The 8135-nt window shown below is 54.3% G+C and overlaps 4 non-coding genes across 4 annotated transcripts; 1 reads left to right on the forward strand and 3 right to left on the reverse strand.

Moving 5' to 3' along the window:
- The first annotated feature begins 2603 nt into the window (after nucleotides 1–2603).
- On the forward strand, nucleotides 2604–2685 carry TRNAL-AAG. The gene has a single exon. It is a non-coding gene; the product is annotated as a tRNA-Leu (tRNA).
- Nucleotides 2686–3298: 613 nt separating this feature from the next.
- TRNAV-AAC lies at nucleotides 3299–3371 on the reverse strand. Its single transcript has one exon. It is a non-coding gene; the product is annotated as a tRNA-Val (tRNA).
- Nucleotides 3372–3729: 358 nt separating this feature from the next.
- TRNAP-UGG lies at nucleotides 3730–3801 on the reverse strand. The gene has a single exon. It is a non-coding gene; the product is annotated as a tRNA-Pro (tRNA).
- Nucleotides 3802–6481: 2680 nt separating this feature from the next.
- On the reverse strand, nucleotides 6482–6554 carry TRNAT-UGU. The gene has a single exon. It is a non-coding gene; the product is annotated as a tRNA-Thr (tRNA).
- Nucleotides 6555–8135: the final 1581 nt, after the last annotated feature.

The raw sequence follows: 8135 nt of genomic DNA on the forward strand, positions 1-8135 counted from the left end.
AATATATATATATATATATGAGACAAATAAGTTAAAGAATCCATGAAAATAGTCTAAAAAGCTTTAAAACAAAAAGCAATATACGTGGCATGGTTGAGGGTGCTTTTTATGTTCTTAAAGCTCATTTACTCTACTTTTTCTTCTTAGGTGTGTCTAATTATTCCATAGTGAGCACATGTTAATGAAAAAGGTTTAGTGTCTAAACATACAAATAGGAAATCCTCCGGAACTGAAAGAGCAGGCTGGAGGGGGCGGAACAGAACCTGGCACGTGCTCTGGGAGCACCTCGGGGGCTGAGCGCTGGTAGACGGTGCCTCTGTCTCCCAATCCCCCTGGTGAAACACAACGGCGTGCCCACCTAGCCTGAGGATGCCAAGTGGACACAGGAAGCCACCGTGGCCACACAGCAATGATGAAGGACAGGAACTCCCTCATACCATCCCAGGAGCTTCTTTCAACAAGTTACAAATACAAAGACAAGTAAGGAACTTGGAAAGCCTGTTCTGCTGGGAGACTCTATCTATTTGGTTCTCAGGCCTGTAACTGTCATAAGGAGAACTCAAAGGTGGGCCCCAAGATTCCCACCCGGGGCACACGCCCTGTAGTCCACCAGCCTCTGAGTGAACGTGACGGCATGTCACTCCCACAACCATGCCACATTTTACGGAACAACGGATTGCGCAGCTGTGATTGAGGTTCCTGGTCAGTTGATTTTGATAAATCAAAAGGGAAATTAGTCTGGGTGGGCCTGACTTAATCAGGTGAGCCCTTTAAAAGAAGGTGGAGTTCCAGAAACACTGTGCACCGCTGGCCCCAAGGAAAGGGGCCTCTGGTTGCTGAGAGTGGCCCTCAGCTGACAGCCAGCAAGCAAACGGGAGATTTCAGTCCCACAGCAACAAAGAAATGCATTTTGTCAACAAGCAGGGAGGCTGGAAGAGAATCCCCTGCCTCAGATGAGACTGCAGCAATGGCCAACATTGTGAGGTCACCTGCTGCGGTATCAGTAGAAAACCTTGCTAACTTGCACACAAACTAGATAATAAATCCATGCTGTCTTAAGACACTAAATGTGTGGTAATTTGTTACACACCAGTAAAATCTAAAACAATAGCCTTTCCAACTAAGAAAGTCATGTTTTAAGAAACAATTTTCATACAAATATATCTGTACTGTGTCAAGATTTTATATGTACAGAAATCTTAAGTGAGCCTGGAATTGAATACACTTGCTTGTGCACACGTGCACACACACGTGTGTACCTATCACCCAGATGGAAAAGGAACATTTCCAGCATTGCAAAAAGTTTCCTCATGTCCCTTGCAAGTCAGTACCTGCACCTCCTCCTCCCAAGTGACAGGATTTTAACTTCTGTCAGCATAGATAGTTTGGCTCATGCGTGAACGTCATATGTGGGATCAATAGAATGCAGACGGTTGCATTTGCTCAATATTGATGTCAGCGAAATCCATCCATGCTGTTTGCAGCAGTAAGCTCATTATCAGTGTTATAATTATCCCATGTAAGACTATACACATAATAAAAAATAAAATAATAAAATAAGATAAGACTATATACCATTTTATTTATCCAGTGCGAAGATGGTGGGCATTTGGCCTGTTTCCAGAGGCGAGTTATTATGAATGAAGTTACTAAGAATGTTTCTGCTCGTGACTCATAAAGTCAATACATACTTCCAATTTGGTGCCTGTTTTCTTGTTGTTGTTGGGGTTTTTTGTTTGTTTTGTTTTTCTTTGGTTGGTTTTGGTACAGGATCTTGCTCTGTCACCTAGGCTGGAGTGCAGTGGGGCGATCTCGGCTCACTGCAGCCTCTGCCTCCCGGGCTCAGCCTCCTGAGTAGCTGAGTAGCTGGTCACACACCATCACGCCCGGCTAATGTTTACATCTTTTGTAGAGACAGGGTTTTGCCATGTTGCTCAGGCTAGGGGTTTTTGTTTGTTTGTTTTTCTTTTTTTTTTTTTTTTGAGATGGAGTCTGGCTCAGTCACTCAGGCTGGAGTGCAGTGGCGCGATCTCGGCTCACTGCAATCTCCACCTCCCGGGGTCACGCCATTCTCTTGGCTCAGCCTCCGGAGTAGCTGGGACCACAGGCGCCACCACGCCCGGCCAATTTTTTGTATTTTTTAGTAGAGACGGGGTTTCACCATGTTAGCCAGGATGGTCTCGATCTACTGACCTCGTGATCCGCCCTCCTCGGCCTCCCAAAGTGCTGGGATTACAGGCGTGAGCCACGGCGCCCGGCCTGTTTGTTTTTCTTTAGGTTTTTATTGTATTTTGTTTTTCATTGTATTTGTTTTTGATTTTTTGAAGTGAGAGAGTGGAAGTCTACCCCTGCTGTGGAGCGCATTCCCCAAAGGGGGCCGGCAGGGGTGGCTTTATGGGTGGCCTTCCTAAAGCAGATGCTGAGGCCTGGGCTTTGAGAATCCCGTGTCAGGGCGCTGGTGGAGCCATTTTCCAGCCAGTGGCTTTGGCGGAGCGGATCCTGCCTTGGTTCTCCCTGTGGATTCGTCCCAACTCCCTGTTGGCCCAGGGCCCTTGGCATGCTTTATAACTGAAGGAAATTATGTAAATACGTTGTATCGGGGAGGTAGCGTGGCCGAGCGGTCTAAGGCGCTGGATTAAGGCTCCAGTCTCTTCGGGGGCGTGGGTTCGAATCCCACCGCTGCCAGACTGTGGTATTTTTGTCACTTTTGTCCCCTATGAAAGGGGTAATGGGCCACACACATACTCGGGATGCGGGATTCCATTTGGCAGCGTGCAGCTGTGGAGTAGATGGGACCTGTGCCCAGCTTGTCTACAGCAAGTGAAAGTGGATTGGGTTCTTCACAGATGCAGGTGATTGAGGCTGGGAAGCAAAAGCGTAGAAGCCCTCTTTGTGCCGCTGTAACCAGGTGGACATACTAGTGGGGTCTTCTAGTTTAGTCTCCAGTGTAATAAGAGTGTGTAATGAGATAAAAACCGCTTCCGGGCTGGGCGTGGTAGTTCACGCCTGTAATCCCAGCACTTTGGGAGGCCGAGGCGGACGGATCACCTGAGGTCCGGAGTTCGAGACCAGCCATGACCAACATGGAGAAACCCTGTCTGTACTAAAAATACAAAATTAGCCGGGCGTGGTGGAGCGTGCCTGTAATCCCAGCTACTCTGGAGGCTGAGGCAGGAAAATGGCTTGAACCGGGGAAGCGGAGGTTGCTGTGAGCCGAGATCACGCCATTGCACTCCAGCCTGGGCAACAAGAGTGAAACCCCGTCTCTAAAAGAAAGAAATAAAAACCCACTTCGAGTTGTTTCCGCCCGGTTTCGAACCGGGGACCTTTCGCGTGTTAGGCGAACGTGATAACCACTACACTACGGAAACCCGCACTTGAGCTGACCGCCATAATATTGTCCACTAACAACTACACTCCGGGTATGTTCGACAACTATTCCCTAGCTGTGAAAGGAGAGCCCCACAACCCGCAAAAGCATACACTCGCGTACAGGTCTGTGCCCAAAGTCTTACCAGCAACTGTTGCTTCTGGGACGGCTCGCTTAGTCTCCTATCCACGATTCTTCCCAATCCCTAGCACTCCCGGAAATCTTGGTGATGCCACCGCTGGACACCGTTCGGGATCAAAACTGTCAAAGTAACACAAAATTTAGTTGAAATGAAAAAAGCTGGCTCATCCAGGATCTGAACAAGAAGAAATTTAGTTGAAATGAAAAAAACAAAAACTGGGCTCGTCCGGGATTTGAACCCGGGACCTCTCGCACCCAAAGCGAGAATCATACCCCTAGACCAACGAGCCGGCTGTTAACGAACCTACTGAATATTTCCAAGATTGTGTTCTTCATGGATCAATTCACCGAAAAGGCGGATTTCTTTCTGGCAGCTCGAAACCATTCTCAAAAGTCTTACAGTCTCCCAAGCCCAGCCTGTCCCCGCTGCCCATCTCCGCGTCTGCCGCTAATTCTCAGCCGCCGGTAGCTCCACACAGGGTAAACGCTCCGTATGCCCTGTCTCCTCTGGTCTCCTGGAATCCGAGTGAGCGCCTCCCTGCTGGATCCACTCGAGTAGCAGGCAGGGGCGTCCATCCGTTCTGCAGCCTGGGCGCCCCTTCCCAAGGGAGTTCAAGAAAGGTGCAAATCTTGAGGCCCAGGCGCAGGACGCAGAGGTTGGCAGAGCCGGAGGGCTCGGGAGAGAGCGCAGTGCTGGGAGGGAACGCCGAACCAGTTGGGTGAGGAGCCCCGAGAAGCGGCTCTTAGCGTTTTATGAAAAGATAATAAGCAGTACATACCCATTTGCAAAATGTTCAGGAAATGTAGGAAAGTGTAAGGCAGAAACGACCGATGACCGGGAACTCTGTCTTCTCGTGGTGACTTTGGCCACCGGGTTGTCGCACAGCTAGGAGGCTGGACCCACGCGCGCGCGCTCCCGCGGTGCAGGGCCCGGGGTCCTGGCTCACAGCCCTCGCCGCCCTCAGGGCAAGCCTGGGCGGGCGCGCTCCTCTGCGCTCGCCACAACCTACTCTCGCCCTGCGCGCTTTAATTGCACTGGTTTATTTAGTAGTAAAAATAGCGATACGGATCTCCTGCTGTAAAATTCGCGATAATCTACTCAGAGCTGAGCCACAGGTTTATTTTTGTGTCACCAGCAGAGACATTTCCTACACTGCTGTAAAACAGCATGGGATGGTGGTTAAGCGACTCCGAGGAAACCATGTCCCTGTTCCATTCGCACTCCCGACGATCTTGCTCCGCCGTCTGCGAGCGCCGCCGCACTCGCCCTTCCTCTCTGCCTCTCCACGCTGGACTCTCCTGGTGCCGTGGCTGGCTTTCGGCTCTTCCCACAGTGAACATTTCGGGTGAACCGACCCGCCCCAAGGGTCTGCCCCACCCGGCATAGCTCTCCCTTGTCCCAAGCCTCGCACCCGCGCCTCCACCAGCAGCTGGACGGGAGCGCCAGCCTGGGAGACCTCCCGGCACCTCAGCAGCTCCCACCGGATTCAGCCAGGTGACCCGGGGGTGTATGGGAGCGGCTGCAACGCCCAGACTCTGAGAGCCCCAGAGTGCGAGGCCTGAGGTTCTTCCACCTGGTTGTTCGATTACTATGGGGACCGTCTGCCAACACCCCCACACACGGTCACACGCTCGCACCCCGGGAGTCCACGGTTTTCGTCGGGAGGGTGTTTGCAGTCAAGCCCTCAGGTAGCTCGCCGCTGGTCCCCGTGACCCGACTTCTACAGTGGGGTGATCTTCCTGTGGGGCAGGCGTTTCGGGGTCGACGAGTCCGAGGAGCCCCGGGCGCGCGAGTGCCCGCATGTGCTGGCGGGCTCCTGGCCTGTCCCAGCGAATCCGTCCCGGTCTGGACCCACAGGCTCGGCTCTTTGGACCGGAGCCGGCGTGGGTGAGAGAGGGAAGCGCGCACCTGCTGGCCGGAGCCGCAGACCCCGCTCGCTCCTCCACGCCTCCCAGTCAAGGGTCTCTACCCAGGTGGCCGCGAGCGATTTTCTCTTCTCTGGTGCACCGGGCCGGGGTTCCGTTTTCGAACCCTGAAGTGGTCCCCGTATAAGCCGCGGCCCTACGTGGAACGGGGACTCGCTCAGGGCTTTTTGAGGTCCCCTCCGGCTGGAGAGAGGGCGCCTGCGACAGGGGAGTGTGCGGCGGGACCCAGTCCCGCCTCCGCCGGTGCCCAGGCCTCCAAAGCGCGCGGTGCGGGGAAGACGCAGGCGGGAGCCGTCCCGAGACCCCCGGGGGCCCGTCCTGCGCCTGGGCTGCGGCCCCACTCTTCACTGAGAACATGGGCTCACTTTCTACACTTCCGGTAACAGCAGGAATAAATCAGAAGGCCAGCATACCTTAGTTATATATTTTGTTTACAATAAACTAATTTTGTTTAAGGCTGAAAGCGAATGTGACAGGTAGAGCCGTTAGTCCCGGGCCATGAATGTGGCCGTCTGCGCTTTTCTGTGTTAACTCCACAGGAAGAAGTCAGAGTTTGCAGCAGGGAGGCGGCGGGGACCCGAACGCCGAGGGCTCGCAGCCGCCAAGCGCAGAGCAGCAGACCAGAGCCTCAGCGCGCGCGTGGGGGAACGCCGCAAACAAACGCGGGGCGGGAAGGGGCGCGGCGGTGCCATCGTCTCCCCCTGAGAGAGGGAAGGAGACGCGAGGTCGAGTCCCTAGCTGGAGTGGGAAGACCTGAGGGGAGCGGAAAGACGCACCGGAGAGCGCGCGCAGACAGAAGCGAGCGGGGTCGTGGGGAGAGGGCGCGCGGGGCCCGGGGAACCCGTGATGGAAAAGGAAGCCCGCAGTGGGTCTGACTCTTCAAGAGAGAAGGAAATGGTAGGCAAGTAGCCTTGCGCGGCGAGTATCTTAGAGGCAAAGAGAAAGTGACTCTGCCAGGGTCTGGCTTCTCAGGAAGGCGGAAGTAGACTTGTATATCTTCCACATTTTTTTAAGGAAAAAATGGGGGGGGAGGAAAACACAAACAGGCCCCAGCGAGATTTGAACTCGCGACCCCTGGTTTACAAGACCAGTGCTCTAACCCCTGAGCTATGGAGCCAGCTGCGAGCTTCTCTTTCGCAGACAAATAGTTGACGCTTCCGCCGGCGCCACGCAGCCGCAGTCCGCTGAATCCCCGGCCAAGTTCGGTGGCGGCTGAATCCAAGCTCCTCCCCCGGCCGCAGCCATCTTGCCCATGTGTCAGTGGCGCGAAACGGCCGTTAGTCCCTGGAGGGAGCTCCGCGGAGACTGTTCCGGCGTTGGGCGCGCGCGCTGGCGGGAGCTGTCAGGGCGGGGCGGTACCGCCGAGCTCGGAGCTGTGAGGAGCGCCCCGGGTCTTGGGCGGGGCTGGGGGGCGGGGAGGGGCGTGCGCAGGATTGGGGAGCACGTTTTGCGTCTCGCTGTGCATGAGGAAGCGGGGCTCCAGGTCAAGGCTATGGAAAGGTCAGGGAATGGTGTCAGTGCGCCCGTCCTGCAGGGTGTCCAGGTCCGAGAGGTTCGGGCGGGACCTGGGGCGAGCTGGGTGGTGGGGGAGTGGTGGGGGCAACAGGAGGTGGAGGCCGACGACGGGGGCGGGGAATCTGGACGGCCAGGTGTTTGGAGGCGCTGGGGTCGGAAGGGTCCAGGCGAGGTTGGGGGTGGGTGCTAGCCCCTGTCTCATATTTGGATGAATTAGGAAAATGCAGCTTTTAGGGCACACCCTGACATGTTCTCTCAGGGCCCAAGGGAGGAGAGGGGAGAAGGATGAGGGCCCAGCCTGGCAAAGGACAGAAAGTGGTGGGTGTCGGAGGTGGACCCTGGTCTGGTGGCCTACCCTGCCCTATGCTCCCTGCAAGGCCGGGTGACTTGGGTCACTGGGCGCCCAGAGGCAGGCCCCTAGGTGCCCCCCAGTCTGGATGCTGAGGGTCCCTGTAAAGGTTTGGCGGCAGAGGCCTGGGCTTGTGGCTCAGCAGCTAGGACTGATGGGTGAATAAGAAGGGCCCAAGTTAGGCCAGTTGTTCTCACAGACCCAGAGGTCTCTATAGAGTTTATGATGCCCTGAGTCTAGGAGAGGGAAATGCACACACGCGCCCTCGAGGACACCAGCATCCTGACATCCAAGTTACTGCACTGCCCTGGTTACCAAGAAAGAACATCTCTTCCCTTCTATAGGCAATTGGTACAGTCAGTAACTGTTGTTACGTTTCTTCAGATATATAGATACGTATGTAGTTACTCTGCAAACGCACACTCTGAGAGACACACGATTGCACTCATGGACACAGAAACGGAAAATAAACATGTGGACAGCTACTCCCAGTCCCCAGACCTGACCCTCGTGTGACGCCTCCCCCCAGACATTGTACTTTCTGGGACCTGTAATGTGTGTTGTGATGCCCAGCACATTTGTGGGATGGTACAAAGGGAATTATGATACTTAATCAAAAAGCCGTACAAGCCAGATAACATTAGGGCTCAACGGTAACAATAGGCGATTTAGTTAGGAGATTAATGTTAGAGATTGGTTTTCCTTGTGGAAATCAGTGGTATTCAAATGCCTGAACTGGCTACCAGGTTTTAGAGTTGCTCTCCATGTATGAGCAGAACATAGAATTCACTCTCTGGAATGCTTCTGTGCGCAGGACTTTGAAACGACCCTGTC

Source organism: Mandrillus leucophaeus, unplaced genomic scaffold (genome assembly GCF_000951045.1).
Source record: "Mandrillus leucophaeus isolate KB7577 unplaced genomic scaffold, Mleu.le_1.0 Scaffold891, whole genome shotgun sequence".
Lineage (NCBI taxonomy): Eukaryota > Metazoa > Chordata > Mammalia > Primates > Cercopithecidae > Mandrillus > Mandrillus leucophaeus.